Below are 24626 nucleotides of genomic sequence, written 5' to 3' on the forward strand. Positions count from 1 at the left end.
CCAAATAACGAATTCCTAACTGGAATTATCAATTTTGGAAATGCAAAACCCCAGGGTGCTGGGGGCCCAAGGCCCCCTTTGCTACACCCCAAAAAGGTTTTTGGGACATGTAAGGCGCACACATGCCAAAGGGGCATGTGTGCATTACATGTCAATTTTAAAATGCATTTTTAATGCATTTTTAAAATTTGCACATGGTTACCACCAAATTTTACTTGATGGTAATTGCGATTCCTTAATGCCAAATTCGCATTAAGGAATTGCTTGATACATGTGGTTTAGAAATCGCAAATACGGATTCCTTATTTGCGATTTCTTATTTAGAGAATCGCAATTTGCGATTCTATAAACGGGCTCGCAAATTTAAGGAATCGCTATTTTAGCGATTCCTTAAATTTGCATTGCGAATGCCTTTCATAAATACTGAAAGGCATTTTTGCATTCGCACCGTTTGCAAATGCAAAAAGGCTTGATACATCTGGCCCTAAGTCCCTACTTTCTAAAGTCAGCAGCTTTGCCACTGTAGCACATCTCCTTAACAGGCTCATGCATATCCCGGTATAAGAAATTATGGGGGTTATTACAACTTTGGAGGAGGTGTTAATCTGTCCCAAAAGTGACGGATATATCACCAGCCGTATTACGAGTTCCATAGGATATAATGGACTCGTAATACGGCTGGTGGTATATCCGTCACTTTACCGTCACTTTTGGGACGGATTAACACCTCCTCCAAAGTTGTAATAACCCCCTATGTATTTTTACCTTATGTACATATCTGTGCAAACAAATAGATATTTATCGTTCACAACCATTATTTGGACCTGCTGTCGATGCGTTATCTATCTCTTGTCAAGATCCTGTGATCGCTTTTACCACCAGCCAAAATCAGATTTAAAAAAGTCTGAATGCAAATCTGCGGTATTGTTCAGTAGTAAGTGCAGGTTCTACACAACACTTATATGTGAAGTAAAGAAGTCCACTCACTCAGTGCTTAATTTGTAAAGCAATAGCTGCTGGGGCCCAAAGGTTTGCTCAGCAGCCTGTGCCTGGCACTATCAAATGTCAGGGGTGCCGAATGCTAAGGCTGCATAATCTTGGTTCCACCTTGCGCCTGTTTCATTCACTGACATTCACTCCCTACCCCATTCTCTCACTCTTTCATGTTCTTTTTCATTCTTGCTTTCTTTGTCACTGTTTTGCTGTCTTTCGCTTCCTCCTTCTTTCCCTTTTTTGTGTTTTTCTCTCTCTTGCTGTGGATGAAAGCCTGACGAGGAAAAATAAGTGCCGGCCCCAAAAAATGTGTTGGTTCGCCCGCACTGCAACCACCGGCTGAAATTAAGCACTGCCTGCTCCGTAAGGCAAGGCCTGAAAAGATACCAGATCTGGCGTGTCTTATTATCTGCCCACTTCTTTGATTTACTGGCTCTGTAATACAGTGCATGGTGTACTGAGTCACCTGAGGCCACATATCTGAAAGGTGATGAATTAAAAAGTGAGTAGATGATTTCAAACATGCCTGACTTTCCCAGGGTTTATTTTTTTTACTTTGCACAGAATTCAAGGAATGCTTTTGGGAAGCTGCAACTCTCAGAGTTTCCCAGGAATACTCACATGTTTAAATATTTCCGAATGCGATAGTGTCATGTATACGTGCGTTTGCGCCTGCTAATTTATTTTCTTTTTTGTCTGCAAAGGGAAACATTTTTTACCTTGCAGAAACTTATTGCCCCAAGCACCACATCTTCTGTGGGTTTCCATCCGTTTTCCCAACCAAATTCGATTTTCTCCTGCCCTGAACAGGTGTAAATCTCCAACTGCGTTTTGGGTGACAAACCACGTGCAAATATATTTTAATACCACAATTTGCAAGTTTGCTGGTGTCCACTACCTTTTGCGGGTGTCCTACCCTGGTATGCCACAGCTCACCCCTGTGGGATTTACTCACATGTAAAATGTACCATGCTAGCATAGGAACAAGCACAAGGGATATTTAGAGACATTCATTAGGAGGGAGATGCATATGGCTTTAATTTACATTGGGGTCAATCAATCAATCAATCAATCAAGTACTCGTAAAGCGTGGCTATTCACACGTTAGGGTCTCAAGGCACTGAGGTAGAGGATGTTCTGAATGTGAGAAGGTTTAAATTAAGCCATTTTTAGTATTGAAAATCTGGATTATTGCATATTCTGTCACTTCAACATGCGCCACTGTAGTGTGAAATAGAGTTAATTATTCCTGGCACTGCCTTGCATTAACCTCATTCAAGCAGCAGCTGGACCTTCAGTTCATGCCCCCTGCAGAGGGAAGGAGGGCACTGGGACCAGAAATGAGATCTTGCCATAGTTAAGTGTTTCAAAATCCATGCCACACACTATGTGTGTGTGTGTGTGTATGTGTATATTACCTCCCGTCCCTCCCTCGCCTTCCTTTTAACCAATGAGGCCTCCCGCCTCCCCCATAGACCCTCCCTTCCCCTTTCAAAACTCCCCCCCACCCTTATCCCCTCCTGTTCTTTTGTCTAGCCCACGCTAGACGGTTTTCTTTCCCTTTCTTACCTGCACGGCGGGGCCTGGAGGTCGTCGGTGGAAGCACTCCTCGGGACACGGAGCTCTGCGAGGAGTGCGCCGGCTGGGTCGCGTCTTTGACGAGCAGCATGGCTGCTCGGGAGGCGAGTACTGGGGGCCGGCTGACGGAGGCCCTCTGTGGCTGGGGTGTCGGTTTCCGGGTTTCCGCGCCGCGGAGCCGCGGGGAACTGAGGGACTTCGATTTTGAGCTGCTCTTCAGGTAGGACGGGCGTTCTGCCCGTGGTTTTTATGAATTTGGCCAAAGTAGTTGACCTTTTTAGGGATTGGTGGAGCCCTGTTGGGGGAGGACCAGGTGCCTATTTACAGGGTAGTTTTTTGGGGTTAGAGTCAGTGTTATTTGATGGTTTACCATGCCTAAAGTTCCAGCGAAAAGACGTAGGATTGTCTCTTCCTCCTCCTCGGAGGAGGGAGGTGAGGCTAGCATTGCTACTCCTGAGACCTCACAGTTACCAGGCAGGGGTACTCCCCTCATGTCCAGAGAGGAGGTGCAGGATATGATTGAGGTGGCTGTTACCAGGGCACTGCAAGCAGGCGTGGCCAGGACTGGTCAGCCTAAGCCTGCGCACTCATCGGTAGCGGCAAAGCAGTCCTCATCGGAGAGTGAGGATGAGGCCCCATCGACGTCATCTGGGGGGAAATATGTTTCCAGAGAAGAAATGTGGGAAGTGATGGCACATGTTCGGGACAATTTGGGTTTCCCAGTGTTTCAACCTACAAACTCGGATTCTCATTTATTTCCTCAATATCAGACACCTTCGAAGTTTGTCATGCCTTTTCAGGGACCTGTGAAGGATATGGTGTTTCGTGAGTGAAAGGATGTGGATAAGGCTCAGGTTCCACGATTCCTTCAGAAACTTTACTTGCTTGAGGGTGAAGAGGTTTTACCTCCTTCAGTACGCCTGGATTCTATTTTGGCTACTCTGATTGGCAAAACGGCAGTCAATCCGGAGGATTGTGTGCCTACGGATGCCACAGACCGTAAAGTGGATTCAGGTCTTAAGAGGGCTTTTGCTGCGGAGAATCTGGCGCTGAGGGCAGGGATTTATTCTGCTTATGCGTCACAGTCATTGGTACAAGACTTTGATAAACTGGCGGTGGCTGTACAGAAAGGGGCGGAATGTTCAGAGCTCCTGGCTGGTATGGAGCAGCAGGCCAGATTGTTGGCTGATGTGTCTTCTGATGTGGTCCGTACTTCGGCTCTGGCGTCTGGGTCTTTGATTGGGGCTCGTAGGTCCCTCTGGTTGCGTTCCTGGAAGGCTGATCCAGGGGAAAAGGCAGCCTTGTTGAGACTGCCGTTTGAAGGTCGTAACTTGTTTGGAGAACAATTGCCATCCATGCTTTCCAAGGCATTTAAGGAGCGGAAGCATGCCTTACCTTATAAAGGGGGTTCTTCTTCGGGTAAAGGGTGGAAGAAGCATTCCAGATCTTCTCCTACTAGGGATGCTAAATCCTTTTCATTTAGGAAACGGCATTTTCAGCCGCGTTTTTCGCCTAAGAAGTCTGCTCCTGCGACCCGGGGTGGTTTCAAGAAGGGGTCCTGACAATCACTGTGGGCCTGGCAGAGGGCCGGTTGGGGGAAGACTGAGACACTTTCTTTCAGCTTGGGAGGACAGTGTAAACGATCATTGGGTTCTAGACATTGTGAACAATGGTTATGTCATAGATTTTGTGAGGGTTCCTCCAGATTCAGGGGTACGTCCCACTCCTCTGCCTTCAGAGGGGTCACGGAGAAGAGCATTATTGGACGGAGTGCGGGACTTACTGGTCAAGGGAGCCATTTCCCCCATTCCGCTAGACGAAAGGGGCCAGGGCACTTATTCGGTCTTGTTTCTTGTGCAGAAAGTTTCAGGGGGATTTCGACCGGTGCTCAATCTAAAGGAGGTGAATACCTGGATCAGGACAGTGCATTTCCGCATGCTGTCCATTCAGACTATTTTTCCATTGGTCAGGCAAGGGGACTTTCTGGTGTCACTTGATCTACAGGATGCTTACCTACACGTACCTGTGGCAAGATCCTCTCAAAAGTTCCTGAGGTTTGCTGTGGGTCAGGACCATTATCAGTTTTGCGTTCTACCTTTCGGTCTAAAATCTTCTCCTCGAATTTTCACAAAGGTGCTGGCTCCTCTGGGGGCTTTGCTTCATTCAGAAGGGGTGTTTCTGCATCCTTATCTAGACGACATTTTGATTCATGCTCAATCACGAGACCTGTTGCTGAGGCAGGTGGACCAAGTTCTGGGGGTCCTGCAAAACCACGGGTTTTTAATCAATTGGGAAAAGTCAGACTTAGTGCCGTCCCAGGATCTAGTTTTTCTGGGGGCTCGGTTTCAGACACTTCCAGGGTTGGTGACTGTGTCGGAAAAAAGGTTGGGTGTACTCCAGGCTTTGGTAACGAAGGTATTGTTGCTGTCTGCTCCCCGAGCTCTTCTATGGTTGCGGCTGCAGGGTCATTTGGCATCGGTGATATTTCTGGTTCCTTGGGCACGTTTCCATCTCCTGTGCTTGATGACATGGTTCTTGAGAAGGTGGGCACCAGGGTCCGGTTCTCTGGAGGACAGGGTTCCAGGGTCCGGATTGATTCACAGATAGTTGCAATGGTGGTTGGATGCAGACCACCTGAGGGTAGGGGTGTCTTTATCACCTCTGAGACCTGTGGTGGTGACGACGGATGGCAGCCTCTCCGGTTGGGGGGCATGGATGGGGTCGGCTCAGATTCAGGGGTTTTGGTCCCCTCGGGAGGCGAGTCGGTCGTCGAATTGGCGTGAGTTGAGGGCGGTATTCCTGGCTCTGGTCCATTTCCAGGATTCCCTGAGGGGATCAGCGGTTCTGGTTCGCACAGACAACTTAGTGGCCAAGGCTTATGTCAATCGGCAAGGGGGGACCAGGTCAAGGGCTCTGTTCAATTTAGTCAGAGAGATTTTTGTGTGGGCTTAGGAGTGGGTTCCTTCCCTCAGGGCTACGTACATTCGGGGGGTGGTAAAGAAGTGCTGAGCAGAGTGATTCCTTCCTCTCAACTTTTCTCTCTCCGGAAGTCTCTGTTTCTGCATCTGGTTCGGCTTTGGGGTCTTCCAGTGCTGGATGTGTTTGCGTCCACAGGGAATGCGAAAGTGGATCGCTTCTGCTCCCGGTTTCGGTGTCCCCAAGCATGGGAGGTGGACGGGATGTCGTGTCCTTGGCCGCAGGGCCTTTTGTATGCGTTCCCTCCTTTTCAACTACTCAGGGCATTTCTGTTACGAGTGAGGGATCTGGGGTCCAGGGTTATCCTCATTGCGCCACTTTGGCCGAGGGCGAATTGGTTCCCGTTGTTGAGGTTGATGGCGGACGGGAGGATGTGGCCTCTGCCCCTTTGTCCGTCTCCCCTGGAGTTTCCCTGCCTCCCATTGGGGTCATTGAGGAGGTTGCACTTGACGGCCTGGAAGTTGAACGACGGGGATTGACAGGTCTGGGGGTGCCTGTGGCTTTGAGTTCTACCTTACTGGCTTCAAGGAGACGTTCCACTTTGCTTTCTTATGGTCGACAGTGGAAGGTGTTTTCGTCATGGTGCTTAAGTCGGGAGTTGGATCCTACCTGCGCTTCTATCTTTGAGGTGATGCAGTTCTTGCAGGACGGTGCTCATTTAGGGCTTCTCTTCGGGTACAGTGGGCGGCTATTCAGGCTTTCAGAGGACCATGGCGTAATCTTCAGGATGAAGGGCGCTTGATGCCTAGATTTTTTCAAGGGCTTATTAATTTATTTCCTCGCCCGGTACGTTCTTTTCCTTCATGGGATCTGTCCTTGGTTTTGGATGTGTTGACGGAGGCCCCTTTTGAACCATTGGGGGACTGTGATTTGCGCCATCTATCTTTGAAGACGTTCTTTTTGGTAGCCATTACTTCGGCTCGTCGGTTGGGGGAATTGGGTGCATTGGCTTGTTCCTTTCCTTTTTGTAAGATTTTTCACGATAGGGTGGTTCTGGTTCCGGTGCCTTCTTTTATTCCAAAAGTCAATTCTTCGTTCCATTCCCGGCAGGAGGTCATCCTTCCTTCATTTTGTCCGAATCCCTCCTCAAGGGAGGAGGTCCGTTTGCATTCGTTGGATGTACGCAGGTTTTTGTTAGAGTATCTGCGGGTGGTGGCTCCTTTTCGTAAGGGGGATTCACTGTTTGTTAATTTTGGTCCGGCTCGCAAGGGTGAAAAACCTTCCACGGCTTCCTTGAGTCGGTGGGTAAGATCTTTAATTCTATTGGCCTATTCCTTGAAAGAGGTGGTTCCTCCTCAAGGGATTCAGGGGAGATCTACCAGAGGCATGGCGGCTACGGTGGCGGAGCTTCAGGGGACGTCTGTGGTGGAAATTTGCAGGGCCGCCACTTGGGCTTCTCCTTCGACATTTGTGCGTCATTACAGGCTGTCGGTCTTGGGTAGTTTGGAGTCGGTGTTAGGTCACCGGGTCTTATCCTCTATGAGGTAATTTTTGGGATGATCTTGGTGCAGGATGTTAAATAAAGGTCTTGCAACTCGATGTCCGTCTCCTGTGTGTTTTCTTGCTATGTCTCATTGGTTAAAAGGAAGGCGAGGGAGGGACGGGAGGTAATGCTTCCATTTTCTTACGATAATGGCATTACTCCTAGTCCTACTCCCTCGCCTTCCTTTTCCGTTCCCTCCCACCCTCCCGGTACGGACTGTCCGAGTTGCAGCTTGGGCTTGGTTTTTGTACAGGAGGGGATAAGGGTGGGGGGGGGGTTTGAAAGGGGAAGGGAGGGTCTAGGGGGGAGGCGGGAGGCCTCATTGGTTAAAAGGAAGGCGAGGGAGTAGGACTAGGAGTAATGCCATTATCGTAAGAAAATGGAAGCATTACCCACTAGCAGTCGCAGTTATAGTTAGGCCCTAGTTTCCATAGGAAAAATGTTTTTGGACTTGCCTGTAACGCTTGCTGAATCTTCACAAAGTTTTCCACAAAACGTGTCCTACTGTGTCCCATTGTGCATGGTCGGTTTCGGGGTGATTCTTCAACGGGGGCTGAGAAAAAGAGGGGAAAAAAAATGAGTTTCCCATGTTAATTCTCATAGGGATTTTGAACATGACTGCAGCCCGACCCGCTAGACGGAATTGGACCAAATCAAGCAGAAAGCTAGATCTTGGTCCAGAAAGTGTGCTTTTTGTGATTTGGTGTAAATTTGTTCAGTGGTTTTTGAGATATTAAAAGAAAAATAAATATAGATGTCTGGGCGGAACCTAAGCACAGATCTCATGGTGAGATCTGATTCGCTGTCAGCACTTCAACCAGGAAGTGCTGGCAGCCATCTTGGGACCAACATACATGATAGCACCCATTGAAATGCATTGTAGTGAATGGCAGGTTTTGAGGGTCACAAAACGAGAATGTATAAAGGGTGATAACATATTTTAGTTACAATGTAAATCATTTGTTGGTAAGTGGATTTTACCCTGTGAAAAAACCTTCTCCTGGGATTACATGAATCACGTTTGAGAGAAAACTGTTTTACCAGGATTTTCCCATAGAGGTTATGGAAGGTGCGCCAGAAGCTAAAATGAGAGCATATTTTCTGTAAATTCACACTATCTTTCTCATCCATATGAGAATGAAGTCTGACATTCTCAGTAAAACATGTACTTCCAACAGGGGCAGCCTGTCAGTTGATTCGCGTGTGTTCTACCCCAGCCTGCCAGAGTGTTCTAAAGAACAACTAGAACGCTAACAGTCTTACGTATGACAAAAGTGTGGCACAACTGAAGCCATACTGTGGGGAGGCAGATGTCAGGGGCACAGACTCGGATAATTGAGGGCAAGGAGGAAGGTGCAGAGGCAACAAATTGACCACGCTGGGCAGGCGGGAGGGGCAGTGGCAGCACAACCACGGAGGGCAGGGGAAAAGGGGGCAAAGGTAATAAACTAACCATCCAGGACAGGCAAGAGAGGTTGTGGCAATATAATAGACCATTTAGGGCAGAAGGAAGAGGTAATGGCAGTACAGTGATACGTGCCAACAGACCCGATTCAGGCAGGAGACTCCCAATGTCTTTAAGCCCAAAAGGGCTTTATTTTATTGGTGTCCTGTCTGAAATCTCTTTTTCAGTGTAAGTCAATGAATTCCCCAGGTTTTTTTTTCAAAATCTCCCTCTTACCAAGTTCAAAATATTGGCAAGTATGGTACATTGGATCACTGAGGGCAAGAGGAATAGGGTAGGGACATGGACTTGAATAACAGAGGGTAGGAGGGAGATGGGCAGGGGCGCCAAACTGACCTTACAGGACAGGTGTTAGACCTGGCATTTTTGACGTGGTCTTCCCAGTCTTTTTTGCTCTGCTTCCCATGTGTTGACTGTGTGCTGGACTCTGTTTTTGGTACTCTGGGCACTTTACCACTGCTGAAAAGTGCTAAAGTGCAAGTGCACCCTGTTTAAACTGTATGTGTAATTGGCTTTTCCATGATTGGCCCATTTGATTTACTAGCAAATTCCTAGTAAAGTGCACTAGAGGTGCCCAGGGCCTATAAATCAAATGCTACTAGTGGGCCTGCAGCACTGGTTGTGCCACCCACAAGTAGCCTTGTAAACATGGCTCAGACCTGCCACTGCAGTATCTGTGTGTGCAGTTTTAAACTGCCAATTCGACCTGGCAAGTGTACCCACTTGCCAGGCCCAAACCTTCCCTTTTTATACATGTAAGGCACCCCTAAGGTAGGTCCTAGTTCGCCCCATGGGCAGGGTGCAGTGTATGTTAAAGGTGGGACATGTACTGATGTGTTTTACGTGTTCTAATAGTGAAATACTGCCAAATTTGGTTTTCACTGTTGCAAATCCTATCTCTCTCATAGGTTAACATGGGGCTGACTTTAAATGTCTTTTAAGTCCAGTTTCCCTTTGAGAGCTGATAGAAAAATTGAGTTTGGTGTTTCTGATTTCACAATTTAAAAATACATCTTTTGGTAAAGTTGTTTTTTAAATTGTCAGTTTGAAAATGCCACTTTTAGAAAGTGGGCATTTTCTTGCTTAAAGCATTCTGTGAGCTAGAGTGGAGGGAGGAGTGGTCACTTGCACCTGAATGGGGTGTGCCTGCCCTCACAGAATGCAGTCTCCAACCCTCTGGTGTGAGCCTGGAGCCAGGCGTGGTCAAGGCAGGATCTTGTGAACAACAGAGACTTTTCTTTGAAGTTTGCCTACTTCAAAGGCAGAAAGGGATATAAGTAGTGGACCCAAAACCCAGATTTCTAGATTACTTCTGGAATAAAGAGGAACCTCTACCAAAGAGAAGAGCTAAAGAGCTGGAGGAGGAGTACTGCCCTTTGCCTGTGACTGTGCTTTGCTGGGTTGGTCTGCAGTTGCTGCTTCTGCCTGAAAGAGGACAAAGACTGGACTTTGTGGCATATTCCAGCTTGTGAAGAATCTCCAAGGCCTTGGATTGAGCTTGCCTCCTATTTTGAAGTCTCAGGGCCATCAAAGACTTCCTCTCCCAGCACGTGGACTCCCTGCTAAGACTCCTGCCCTGCCAAGGGCTGCCCCATCCAGTCCCTGGGCCCTTGAGAGGTAAAGTTGGCAGAACAAAGACTAAACTCGACACCAGAACACCATGCAGGGACATTTTCGATGCACCACCTGCAATGTGGCTGAAAAATTATACACCGCCCACTTTTTGGCAAGAATCGACGCTCCACCTGCATTGCGGCTGGGAGATTGACACATCGCGGCTGGGGAAACAACAGAACACCCATTTGTGGCTGCTGATAACAACACAAACCCCCATGCAGTGCAGTTTTCTAACACTGTGCAACCGGATTTCTCACGCATCGTAATGATGCGTCAAAGTCATTGAGGTACCCTTTCTGAAAATCGACGCATCGCCCTCTTGCGAGGGAGAAAAACGATGCATCGCCCATCCGACCAGAGAAGAAAACACACACTGCCTCACTTGCGAGTAAGGAATCAACGCATCGCTAACTTTTCCGACGCCCGCTCGCCCGTGTGGCTTTATTTCTGACGCAACCCAGGTTCTTTGTGTAAAATCAACGTTTCAGTTGTTTCCTATGGAGTAAGACTCCTATTCTTTTGAAATTCTATATCTTGACTTGTGTATGTTGGATTTTTGTTATTTTGGTCTTGTTTGATTTAGATAAATATTACCTATTTTTCTAAACTGGTGTGGTGTCCATTTTGTAGTGTTTTCAGTTTATTACTCTGTGTGTTGGTACAAATACTTTACACATTGCCTTTGAGATAAGCCTGACTGCTTGTGCCAAGCTACCAAGGGGGTGAGTAGGAGTTATCTGAGTGTGTATGTCCATTACCCTGACTAGATTGAGGGTCCCTGCTTGGACAGAGTGCAAAATGACTGCCAACCAGAGACCCCATTTCTAACATTGGTGATCAGTGGTGAGGATTGCACATTTATTTGTACTTGACATGCAGTGATTAAGTGTACATGACTGTTTCCGTGCAGACCATTAAGTGACAACATACTACATGTCTTTGTGTTTATGCTTTTTCTCTTTTTGAACTTTCTCCTGCTTCCATATTTCTGTAATTTGTTTACTTCTCTTGGGACCTCTCTGTTCTTTTGGAACTTTGCACTTTTGAGTGAACCTTGCCAACATGTCTCAATCTGGGGATGCACCAGCTGTGTCTCCAAAGGCTGTTTTGAGTTGGAGAAACTGGAGGACTACACAGTGGCTCAACATAAGCAATTTTGTAAGGCTCTTGCCTGCCCAATCAAGAGCTCTGCCAGGAAGGAGGAGCTGCAAAAGGCATTGAGGGCCTGGGTGGCAGTCAAGGAGGCTAGGGAGGGCACATAGAGGAGGAGGATGAGAGTGAGGAGGTGCAGAGTAATGCAGTAGTGGATGTACCTGTTCTGCCTCAGGGGAGGGTCTCCAGGGCAGGTAGCAGTGTGTCATCCAAGGGTCTGACTCCTGAGTAGTTGCAGGACAGACAGGCAGAGAGGGTGCATCAGTTGCAATTAGAGAAGCTTAAAATGGAGATGGAAGAGAGAAGGTTGGCCATAGAAGAGAAAAAATACTATTGGCTCATGAGCTCAGTTTAAGGGAGCAGGACCAGAGGAGCCAGTGTAGCAGAGATGGTGGCAGCAGTACATCAGTGCAGCCTGAGAGGAGGGTACACATTCCTAAGGATCTGGTGATTAATTAAGTTACAAGAGGGATGATGACATATATCTGTGGTTCAATCGGGTATGAGTCGGCTCTCCACATGAACATGGTACCTGAAGCACATTGGGGGGGAGGGTCTGTGGAAGCACTTTGAGTCAGAGTGAAGGGAGACTCTGACATCCTTAGGGGACCCTCAGGGGCTCACCTACTCTATCATGAAGACTGTTCTACTCACAAGATATGGTCTCACCCCTGAGCAGTACAAGGATAAGTTTAGGTCCTACAAAAAGAAGGAATCCCAAACCTGGTTGGAATGTGTTGACTCTTTGCAGGTCACTGGATGGTTGGGTGAAGGGCAACAAGGTGACAACTTTTGAGGGGCTGTACAATTTGATTGCTTGGGAGCACTTGTCCAGTCTTTGTTTTCCAGAGCTGTGCCAGCACCTGATTGACAGCAAGCTGACAGACGCCAGAAAGCTTTCACAGGAAGTGCACTGATGGGAGAGCACCAAAGTCCATAAGAGGTGTGAGGGAGACCATGCCAAGGGTGGACAGGGTCCCCATCAGAAGAAGTGGGGGAGGTAAGGGTAAACGGGGAGTTCTCCAAAGGGCCCCAACCTAGTTCCCACGGTAAGGATTCCCAGCCCCCAGCAGAAAAGAAACCATGGGTCTCTACAAGGAAACCTGCAGATAAGGGTCCCCCTAAGTGCTTTGCATGTTATCAGGTGGGTCATCTGAGGACATATCCCAAATTTCCCAAGGGGACACAGGCACCCACTGGTGCTCAATCACAGGGTTTGGCCAGTGTAGCTCTTGGGGAGGAGTTGGTTCCAGGTGAGTGGAAGCCGGCTGAGATGACCCTTGTCTCACTATGGGGACAGTGAGATGGTCCAGAGGACCATTGTGCCTGAGAACAGTAAATAGTACAGGCAGTGGGTGACCATCAATGGACAGAAGGTGGAGACTCTGAGAGACACAGGAGCCAGTGTGACTACTGTGAGAAGTCACCTGGTGTCTGAAGGGCAGGTAGTTCCCCATGCAGTTCACCAAGTTGTTACAGTAGACAACTCTGAGCCCCTGTGCAAAGTGGAGCAGGTTCCCTTTGAGTGTGGGGGGGGCTCAGGTTCCTTGAGGGTAGCTGTGAATCCAACCATGCCTGTAGATTGTCTGCTTGGAAAAGACCTGGATGATTCCCCTTGAATGAGGTGGAGCATAGGTCTTACTTGGAGATGTTGGGTTTGCCAGGGTGGTTATGTGTGTCTACCCGGTCAATGGCAGACTGTCAGGGTGATCAGGAGACCTTGGAGCCTGAAAGAGTGGCCCAGGTGTCTGCCAGAAGGAGGAAGGGCAAGGGGCGCGGGAAACTGGCCCCAGACGATTCCACGGTCTGGGAGGAGGCAGAACCAGAGGGGGATGCCCCAGAGCCTACAGGGGAACAGGTTGCTGAGCTGGGGTAGGTCCCTGAGCTGACTCAGTGGCAGCAGGAATGGGGACCTACCAGTGAAGCATTCTGTGAGGCACATAAGACATCCCGTACTCTGGAGGGTTGCGGCAGCAGGCTGCAGACCAGGCATCTGGCAAGGAGTCTTGATCACATCTGATTTATTGGGAGGATGGCCTCCTCTATAGCAAGCCTAAGGTTGCTGAGCCTGGGTCAGCCTGGGTGCTGGTGGTACCCCAGTGCTTCAGAGGCTTCCTACTGGGTTTGGCTCATGATGTGCCTTTGGCTGGAAATTTGGGGCAGTACAAGACCTTTGAGAGGCTTGTCACCCACTTTTACTGGCCCCAAATGCGCAGGGTCTCTGATGCATATTGTAGGTCTTCCAAACTTGTCAGGCAAGTGGCAAGAGTGGGGGGAAATGGAAGGCTCCCCTCCAACCTTTTCCTGTTGTCAGCACCCCACCCCCTTTGAAAGGGTGGGTATTGACATTGTGGGGCCTCTGGATCCCAAGACAGCCATGGGCAACAGGTTTATCCTGGTCTTGGTACCTGCCACCAGGTACCCAGAAGCCATTCCTTTGAGATCAATCTCAGCTCCTGTGGTGGGACGGGCATTGATGGGGGTTTTTACCTGTGTGGGGTTCTCCAAGGAGGTGGTATCTGATAGGGGTACCAACTTCATATCTACTTACATGAAGACTTTTTTGGAAGGAGGGTGGGGTGACATATACGTCCACCACGCCTTACCACACCCAAAGAAATGGTCTGGTTGAGAAATTCAACTGCACCTTGAAAGGCATGATTATGGGCCTGTCAGAGCCCTTAAGGAATAAGTGGGACATTCTCTTGCCATGCCTTCTGATTGCTTACAGGGAGGTGCCACAAAAGAGGCTTGGTTTTAGTCCATTTGAATTGTTGTATGGACACCCTGTGAGAGGACCTCTAAGTCTGGTTAGGAAAGGCATGGAGAAGGCCTCCAGTAAGCCCCTCCAGGATGTATTTAGTTACATGCTGGCATTTAGGAACCAGACAGCCCACTTCAGGAAGCTTGCTCAGGAGAACATGGAAGCAAGCAAGGAAGATCTGAAACGCTGGTATGACCAGAATGCCACTCTGGTTTCAGCCTGGCCAAAAAGTGTGGGTGATGGCCCCAGTGGAGCCTAGGATTCTCCAGGACAAGTGGACTGGGCCTTTTGAGGTGGTGGAGTGCAAGAGTGATGTCACCTATCTGGTGAACTTGTGGACTCCCAGGAACCTTTGAGGGTCCGGCATGTGGACCGCCTCAAATCTCACTTTGAGAGGTTTGAGTTGACAATGCTCCTAGCAACAGACGATGGGGTGGAAGAAGAGAGTGAGCCTCTTCCTGACCTCCTGTCTGCTAATGAGAAAGTTGGGTCTGTGGAGGGTGTGAACCTCTCCACCACCCGACCCCTGAGCAACAAAGGGACTGTCGTCAGGTGTTGTGACAGCTTGCCTCACTGTTTTCCTTGGTCCCAGAGGTCACTAATTTGTGTACACGTGATGTGGAGACTGGGGACAGTCCACCAGTACAACACAAGATTTACAGGGTGTCTGACAAGGTCAGGACTAATATCAAGGAGGAGGTGTCCAAAATGTTAGGTCTTGGGATTATTGAGTTTTCCACTAGTAGTCCTTGGGAGGAACACTTGCAGCACCTCTGAAAAGTGTTAGAGGCCATGCAGAAGGCAGGCCTCATTATTAAGGCAAGTAAGTGTCAAATAGAGCAGGGTTCTGTGGTGTACTTAGGACACCAGGTGGGTAGTGGCCAGGTGGCAAACCTACAGCCACAGATTGACACTATTCTGGCTTGGGAGCCTCCCAAGACCTAGACTGAGGTGAGAGCGTTTTTAGTTCTCACAGGATACTATAGGAGGTCTGTCAAGGGGTACGGCACTATTGTTGCTGCATTGACTGAATTACCGTCCAAGAAGCAACCCAGAAAGGTGATTTGGACTGAGGCTTGCCAGACAGCTTTTGATGCCCTGAAGGCAGCCATGTGCACGGCCCCTGTGCTAAAGGCACCTGACTTCTCTAAAGAATTTGTCGTTCAGACTGATTCTTCAGAGCAGGATGTGGGAGAAGTGTTATCACATTAAATAATGAGGGCTTAGACCAGCCTGTAGCCTTCGTTAGTAGGAGGTTACTTCCCTGTGAACATAGGTGGAGTGCAATTGAGCGTGAAGCACTTGCTGTGGTCTGAAGGTGCAGAGGCAACAAGTTGACCACACTGGGCAGGCGGGAGGGGCAGTGGCAGCACAAAGGACCATGGAGGGCGTGGGAAAAGGGGGGCAGGGGCAAAAACTAACCATGAGGGATAGGCAAGAAAGGCTGTGGCAATATAATAGACCATTTGGGGCAGAAAGAAGAGGTAATGTCAGTATAGTCATACGTGCCAACAGACCCGATTCTGGCAGGAGACTCCCAATGTCTTTAAGCCCAAAAGGGCTTTATTTTATTGGTGTCCTGTCTGAAGTCTCTTTTTCAATTTGTCAGTGAATTCCCCAGGTTTTTTTTTTTTTTTCAAAATCTCCCTTACCAAGTTCAAAATGTTGGCAAGTATGGTACATTGGATCACTGAGGGCAAGAGGAATAGGGTAGGGACATGGATTTGAATAACAGAGGGTAGGAGGGAGATGATCAGGGGCACCAAACTGACCTTACAGGACAGATGTTAGACCTGGTCTCCTGTCTTTTTTGCTCTGCTTCCCATGTGTTGACTGTGTGCTGGACTCTGTGTTTGGTACTCTGGGCACTTTACCACTGCTTAAAAGTGCTAAAGTGCAAGTGCTCCCTGTGTAAACTGTATGTGTAATTGGCTTTTCCATGATTGGCACATTTGATTTACTAGTAAGTCCCTAGTAAAGTGCACTAGAGGTGCCCAGGGCCTGTAAATCAATTGCTACTAGTGGGCCTGCAGCACTGGTTGTGTCACCCACGAGTGGCCCTGTAAACATGTCTTAGACCTGACACTGCAGTATCTGTGTGTGCAGTTTTAAACTGCCAATTCGACCTGGGAAGTGTTCCCACTTGCCAAGCCCAAACCTTTCCTTTTTATACATGTAAGGCACCCCTTAGGTAGGCCCTAGGTTGCCCATTGGGCAGGGTGCAGTGTGTGTTAAAGGTGGGACATGTACTGATGTGTTTGACATGTTCTAATAGTGAAATACTGCCAAATTCATTTTTCACTGTTGCAAGGCCTATCTCTCTCATGGGTTAACATGGGGGCTGCCTTTAAATGTCTTTTAAGTGCAGTTCCTCTTTGGGGGCTGATAGAAATTTAGAGTTTGGTGTCTCTGAACTCACCATTTAAAAATACATATTTTGGTAAAGTTGGTTTTTAAATTGTCAGTTTGAAAATGCCACTTTTAGAAAGTGGGCATTTTCTTGTTTAAAGCATTCTGTGACTCTGCCTTCTTGTGTATTCCCTGTCTGGGTCAGACTGACAGTTGGACTGTTTGTGAATTCCCTCTAGACAGTGACACAAAGGGAGCTGGGTTGTAGCCTGCATATCCTGATGGGCCATCTGAGCTAGAGTGGAGGGAGGAGTGGTCACTTACACCTGAATAGGCTGTGCCTGCCTTCACAGAATGCAGTCTCCAACCCCCTGGTGTGAGTCGGGAGCCAGGCCTGGTCAAGGCAGGATCTTGTGAACAACAGAGAATTTCCTTGGAGGGTTGCCTACTTCAAAGGTAGAAAGGGATATAAGTAGTGGACCCAAACCCCCATATTTTTAGATTATTTCTGGAATCAAGCGGAACCTCTGCCAAAGGGAAGAGCTGGAGGAGGAGTACTGCCCCTTTGCCTATGACTGAGCTTTGCTGGGTTGGCATGCAGTTGCTGCTTCTGCCTGAAAGAGGACAAAGACTGGACTTTGTAGTATATTCCAGCTTGTGAAGAATATCCAAGGGCTTGGATTGAGCTTGCCTCCTGTTTTGAAGACTCAGGGCCATCAAAGACTTCCTCTCCTAGCACCTGGACTCCCTGCTAAGACTCCAGCCCTGCCAAGTACTGCCCCATCCAGTCCCTAGGACCTTGAGAGGTGAAGTTGGCAAAACAAAGACTGAAATCCACACACAGAACAGCATGCAGGGAAATTTTCGATGCACCACCTGTAACACGGCTGAAAAACGACACGCCACCCACTTTGCGGCAAGAATCGACGCTCCACCTGCATCGCAGCTGGGAGATTGACGCATCGCGGCTGGGGAAACAACAGAACACCCGTTTGTGGCTGCTGATAATGACACAACCCCCCACGCAGCGCGGTTTTCTAACACTGTGCAACTCTATTTCTCACGCATCGTCGTTAGGCGTCAAAGTCATCGTGAACCAGTGCGGATTCGAGGTGCCCTGTCTGGAAATCAACGCATCGCTCTCTTGTGAGGGAGAAAAACAACGCATTGCCCACCCAACTGGACCCCATTTGTAACAACAAGCATCAGGAGTTGCAGCAGCACAATACACCACACAGGGCAAACGGGACAAGAGTGTAGCACAACGGATCATGGAAGCAATAGGGAGGGGACAGGGCCATGCACATGGACAACAGAGAGCAAAGGAGAAAAGGGCAAGGGCAGCAAGTTGACCATACCGGACAGACAGGAGGGAGAGTTGCAGTATAACAGACCATGAAGGGCAGGAGGGAGGGGAGAGGGGCACGATAACGGACCAGACATGGCAGAAGAGAGGGGATAGGGGCCTACACTAAGAAAACAGAGGGCAGAGAGCAAGGGGACAGGGCTGGAGCAACAAGCTGACCATGGAGGGCAGGCGGGATGGGCACTGGAAGCACAACACATCAAGGAATTCAACAGTGAGACTATATACACAGACAATGGAGGGAAAATAGGAGGGGGTCAGCGGCGGCAAGCTGACCACACAAAGCAGGTGGGAGGGGAAGTGGCAGCACAGAAGGACATGCATGGCCACCGGGTTAGTGGCAGCACAACCGCCATGGTTGGCAAGAGGGAGGGGGCAACTGCGTGCACAAAGGACCCTGGAGGACAGAAGGTATGGGTAGGGGCTGGACACAGACAACAGAGGGGCAGTGGCAGGTCCATAAACTGTAAACTTCGTACTTGTATAGCGCACTACTCACCCGTTAGGGTCTCAAGGCGCTGTACGCATACCGCTGTGGAACCCCTCCTGGCTTTTCCCTGTGAGGTGCCCATTCCTGGGCAACCTCCAAGGTGAAGCCAGGCATCCCAGCGCTGTTGGGGCCGTTGTGTAGATTAAGCAAGCTATTGCCCAGTTACAGAGTGGGACCCATGAATTAGATTAGGCACTGATGCGAGAATTATCAGGTCCGATGAAATTGAGCCCAAGACCTGCCGAGGCGGGAATTGAACCCTGGTCCCGGGCCATATTTCTGCATCAGGGTCTGCCGCGCTAACCATTGAGCCACACTTCTCCACAGAGAAATATGAAATATGGTGGGCAAAAAAGAGGGTGCTGGGGCAAGCACACAGACACTGGAGGGCAGGGGGAACGAGGGAAGGGGCAGCATGTTAAGCACAGAGGCTAAGCAGGGGGCAATGATGGGGTGTAGAATTGAACAAAGGAGGGCAGGAGAAGTGGGCGGGGACATCAAGCTAAATGGAGGGTAGTGGCAGCACATCAAGTAACTATAACTCGCGCCCTAGGGTAACTATAACTTGTGCCTTCACCATGCACAGCTAATTACTCCACAAATTACATCATTAATGACACCTTCTATGGCATCATTGATATTGATGAGAAATCTGTGCATGGCGGGGCGCGACTTATAGTGACCTTGGGGAGCGAGCTATAGTTACCATAACTGCTGAATTTCTACTGCCGACTTTGGAACTCCTCATGTGATTTTGGGCAAATCACTTACTCTCCCTGTGCCTTCAAAAAATGGATGTGTCCTTGTGTTATGTAAGTGGTGCTTATGTAAAGCGCTTCTGGTCACCCTACGAAGCTCATGAGCCAAATGAAAGGAGGAAAGCCAACCACAGAGGAACAGGATGGATGCTTCCAAAGGTACAGGTAATCCACGACGCGTTTTACACACCTTTCCCCTCGGGTCTGCATCGTGTCAGGCTGCAATAAACCCGACCACAATGAAATCACCACATTTCCCTGAAGTTTAACGTTCCCGTAGACAATTCCCTCCAGAACCCCCTAATATGTTTCATCTGCCGCGTATTTTGATGTCTGAAGTCCAAGGTGAAAAGTGCATTGGATTATGGGAGATCGTGATTTTTTCCGTTTTCCCCAGGCCGAAACCACAGATATTTTCCAGAAGAATTTCAGCCCTGCTTTCTGCCCTTTGATCCAATATCAAATGGCAGACGCGCGCAAAAAAATATGCTCGCTTTTGCAGGGAAAGGGATCCGACTCACGGCGCAGGAATGCAAGGGGTTAACAGCCAGTGGGGTCTGCTCGTGGCTCGCGGGCGACGCCTCCATAAATCTGCCTGGGTGTGGGCCAGGCTCCAGGCACGGGAAGCGCAGGGTGTTCGCTTGCTTCTCTGTCTTTGCCAGGCCGTACCCAGCAGTTGAAACGCTTAAAATAAGAAAGGGAACTGTGATCTGAGCAAAACTGTAAATGTTTTGCAGGACTTTCACCTATAGATAAGTCCATATAAAAATAACGTGCACCTCTTACATCCATGCATGCTAACATTTTATAATAGGAAAGTGGAGAGTTTAACAGATATATAATTAGGAGAATTAATTCTCTCATTGACTTCTACTGAAGCAGAGTCGATTGCCGTTGGGAGACAGCCAAAGTTGAGCAATTTTTGGCTTAAAAAATCCGGAGTCTCCCGCCTGAATGTGATTTATTGCATGTAAAATGATGAATTAATGTAAATTAAACCAATCTGCAAGAAATAAATTGTTCTGGTAGGAACAGTCAGTCGTTAAAACCAATCACTTCAGATGTCTGTAGGTGTAACCTGAGTCTCGCTAATGTGAATCCATAGCTGCCAAGGTTGGGGTCCATGCATGATGCAGACCTGCCAACTCACAGTGCCACCTTGTGTCAGACGATTTCGTCTGCTTTCACCCGGTGAGGAGTCGAAATACACATACACACGGTGGCAGGAAACAGGAGCTGGAAACCACTAAAAGTGTGGATTTCCAGCTCCTCTTTGAAGGCTGTAAACAGCATGCCTCTTAAGAGATGTGAAAACACCCCAGAACACAGACTGCATCCCCCAGCAACCTTCCTGTTTATCGTTTTTTCAGAGGGGGGGTCAATGGGGGCAAGGCATGGGGGCACATGGGCCTCAAAGGTACTCCAGCATAAAGCCCCGCCCCTCCACAGCTATGCTCCCTTCTCACAAAGGGATTTTTACTAGGTCAAGGGCAAGAGCTTTGACCTGTTGTAAGCATTTTGGGATTTTAACCACGCCCATCACTTTTACTCGTCCCTGGGCTTGCCTTTCAAAAATCATTTGTTATCATTGGTAAATGCTTTACGTTTGTCCTTCCTTGGGCAGTTTTGTTACTGCTTTGCAGACTGCCCGTTACATGGATAATTGCACGATTGCCGATAGGTTTGACTGCAAGTAAATGTCTTTTTGTGTCGCTTCTCCTTCCTCCTGGAAGCCATGACGCTTTGAATCAGCTCGCTTATGTCAACTGTTTTACTTTTCATTTTCAATTTAAGTGGCAATAAAAGTACAGTTAGGAATTTACAACGCTGATAGCTGTAACTTGAGCAAACGTGAGACGCAGTGCATTACAAATGCTTGATTCAGGTTGGCAAGTTTGCTGACGTGCTGCTCCAGGCCAGTTTTTTCCTTTGAATTCTGGGACTTGTAGTTTTTTTGTATAATGAAATAAACAAGCCTACAATTCCCACAATTCAAAGACAAAACCTGGAGCCGCAAATCACACACGGATCTGGGAAACTTAGCAGGGCTGTGAATCCTGTCCCTGCATGGCGCAGATCCCGATAGTGCAACCTATTATGAATGTGCTGCATCAGGGCAGCTGTGAACTTGCGCCTGTCCTGGAGCCAGCTCCTTTAGTAAAATACAGAGCGGCTTCTTCCAAGCCGCTCATGTTTAACAGTGCAGACTGCAAGCTGCCTGCATTTTAAAGAAGGTAAAGAGATCCCCCTGCAGGCGGATGCAGTGACTGCACCCACCTGCAGGACGATACCTGAAGGGGGAATCCATGGTAGCCCCATATCCCACCACCAGAGGGCTTCTCAGGGGGCACAATAACAGTGCAACACATTTTTGTGGTGCACTGCCAGTGTGCCTCCTGAAAGCCTGTTTCCTTCTGTGCTCCTATCTATAATAGGGTGCAGGCATAGAGCCAAAGTGGCCACGCTGAGATGCAAATAAGGGGACACCCTCTCACAACAGTGCTGGCACTAGATGGGTGCCCGGGCTATCAGTATTACTCAAGGGGATACAGAACCTCTGAGACCCCTTCCGTAAAACCGTAGTGTCAGGGGGGCGTACAAAGCGGGTGCATAGGCCCACATGTGTAATACAGAACCTAAATGGTGTGGGTGAACAGTGACATATATTTATAGCGCAATGAGTTCCCATCATTTAACTTACCTGAAGGTGTAAGTCATTAGTTAAAAAATATGTGTTAGACACAGTATATGAAAGGCTGCCACAAAATGTGTAAAAAGATTCAGAGCCAGATTTACAAGGCCCTAGCACCACGGAAGCATCACTTTTTGCGATGCTCCGGTGGCGCGAACCACTTCCCCATACTTACAAGGAGGTGTAGCCCCACTTTTTATGTCTTTGCCCCTCCTTGTAAATATGGACCCCTCTGCAGTTTTCAAGTCAGAGGGGGGTGTAATAAGTGTTGCAGTGGGCACTTCACTGCAACACCCATTGCTTTTGATGTGGCCCCAAATTTACAAGAAATCATAAATCTGTGGCTGCGCCAAAATCTAACGCACCCCAGGGGTGGCGTTAGCATAGCACAATGAGGAGGAATACATTTCTTCCTTCTTATTTTTTTACTTTTCCTATGTATGCAGCATTGTGCAGCACACATAGAAGAAGCAAAATGCCACTGTAGATTGTTTATGTGCAGGAAGAGCCACGCTTAGCGCAGACCCCCTTGCACTATGGTGAAAGGATGCCTGCATTGGCGCAGGATGCCTAATTTAGTGCAGGGGGAACAGCAGGGGTGCACTGCACCATATTCTTGTAAATATGGCGCATCCCTGCGTTTTAAAACTGGTGTCGCGTGGCGATGCTAATTTTGGTGCAGCCCTGCACCAGTTTCTTGTAAATGTGGCCCTCAGTGCTTACGTGAATACAGAGCTTTCAAATATTATATTTTTAGTAATACACATTCAGACTGTAGCTCGTGCAAACCTTTTCAGATTTGTTTTCAATAAAAGAATACAGTTTAGGAATGGCAACACCATTGCAGGACATCTCAAGAAAAATAGCTTTTTTTTCACCAAGATCCAAACTGATTCTATCCTTTACATTCTATACTGGCTCCCACACAGTCTTTAGATTTGATGGTTACCCAATTGCACATATTTACATTTTCAGGTAGTAGGCATCCTGAAGGTTTGTTTCTTCTTTAGCTGTGTAGGAGACCCCAGGAATGTGTGTTTTTACAGAAAAATTGGTAAAATGATAAGAAAAAAAAAGCTTGAGAATTTTGTTCCCAGTACATCCCGCCCACTTCGACATCTCGCTGCGCCCAGCAGGATCGGTCTGCCCAGCAGGGCAATTTTGCAGTGCCAGAAGGGCTGGTCTGATGGGTAAATTTGTGGGTAGGTTTTTTGGCTGTTTGTGGTCCTGTTTATGGATGGAAGACTGTGTTTCACGGTGGATTTCCCCGTTATTATCACAAACATTGCACGCAGCAATTAACTAATGCATGCAGTCTCCCATACCTTGCAAACACCTATACAGTGTGTCTGTAGAAGTTCAAAACTGCCCCGATTCGCAAACCTGGGCCAGTTTTCTAGCCGTCTGATTCGGTAATGGGGACCACTTCTATATTGGAGCCTGGGCCTATTTTATGTCTCAGTTTGCATCAGTTGCAGTGAGCCTCTCTGTAATGCTTTATGAGTGTTAGGCAAAGTCACAAAACACACTCCATCTCATGCATTAACTGAGAATTTCTGAGATAATTGTATTCGCTTTAGACAGGGAAGTTTCTCAAAAACAGGAATGATGATGTACCTGGCAATAAGTCCTACAGGGTGAGGGCAAGAGTAAAAGCCTTTTTCATGTTTTTTCCATTTAGTTTTTACACAGTTAGGATAAACAACATTAACCTATAAAATCAATATTCAAACATGATACATTGAACTTCATAAGGCTGAGGCACATAGAATTATACAGAAATACCCAAAAGATAACCGATACCCCAACTACTCTATACATCAGACATTTGAGGCCATGTTATGTATGGTGTTGACGTTTTTGTGCATTTCATATTGTTGTGCATTATTAACAATATGCAGAAAGTCGATTTACTCTTGATCGTATGTTAACTCATTTACATGCAAAAGAACGATGGATTAAACCCAGATCTATGACTGGGGTGAGTGTTTGACAATGTTCAGCATTCCGTCCATCACTTGTTGTTTTTGCTTTGTCGCCCTAAGTGCGAAGGGTATGCCCAGACGTGGGTCCCGTGCTTCCCATGCCACTGGATTCAAGCTAGCCTGGCTGATGAGGGGTGAAACCCCGAAACCGGTCCCAGGATGCTTGTTTACGGTCCAGTGAGGACCTGGCTTGGCAGTTCGGTCTGGACTGTTCCCATGAGGAACAGGGTCAAGACTGATTTGCATATGGCTGGGTCCAAACTGGGGTGGCATGGTGAGCAAAAGAACGATGGATTAAACCCAGATCTATGACTGGGGGTGAGTGTTTGACAATGTTCAGCATTCCGTCCATCACATGTTGTTTTTACTCATTTACATGGTGCTAGTGCATTCGAAAGGATTTCACTGTGACATATTAAAGTGTGTTTTCTGGTTTATATTAACATAGCCTCAGTTTAGGTCCTGTCACCATCTTGTTCAAAATGGATGGCTCCTTCTGTAGGTACACTGTTTATTATTTTTGCAGCACAAAGTCAGGCAGAGTTCTTTCCATTGAGGGTGTTCTAGCTGTTCTCGAAGAAAACTTAGTACAGTAATGTTGCCTTTCTGAAGGCTCTTTCGCTGGCACTCTGTATTTCATTCATTCACAATAACAAGCTGCTGTTGTCCTGCTATCTCCAGATGACATTAACATAGAGTGGACAGAATCAATATTCATGTAGTAGGATAATTCTTAGATGCTAAGGCAATGTGACGTTTTATAAAATTGTGTTCTCTTTTGATGAAGAGTTGATTTTTTTTTGCTCCCTCCATTATGTGTCTGTAGAATTAAATGTTTTCATATGCAAAATTTGGTATTTAAACCCCTGATTTTTAGCGCTTTAGAGAGGCGCAGGATATTCGTACACACTATATGTTTCTTTGAACTTTACCTGGGTCCACCTAAAAACCAGCTTTC

At 47.8% G+C, this 24626-nt stretch overlaps 1 protein-coding gene across 2 annotated transcripts in view; it reads left to right on the forward strand.

Moving 5' to 3' along the window:
- RBKS (ribokinase) overlaps positions 1-24626 on the forward strand; it is a 381325-nt gene that overhangs the window by 355948 nt on the left and 751 nt on the right. The window lies entirely within an intron of this gene.

The sequence above is a fragment of the Pleurodeles waltl genome, chromosome 5 (assembly GCF_031143425.1).
Source record: "Pleurodeles waltl isolate 20211129_DDA chromosome 5, aPleWal1.hap1.20221129, whole genome shotgun sequence".
NCBI lineage: Eukaryota > Metazoa > Chordata > Amphibia > Caudata > Salamandridae > Pleurodeles > Pleurodeles waltl.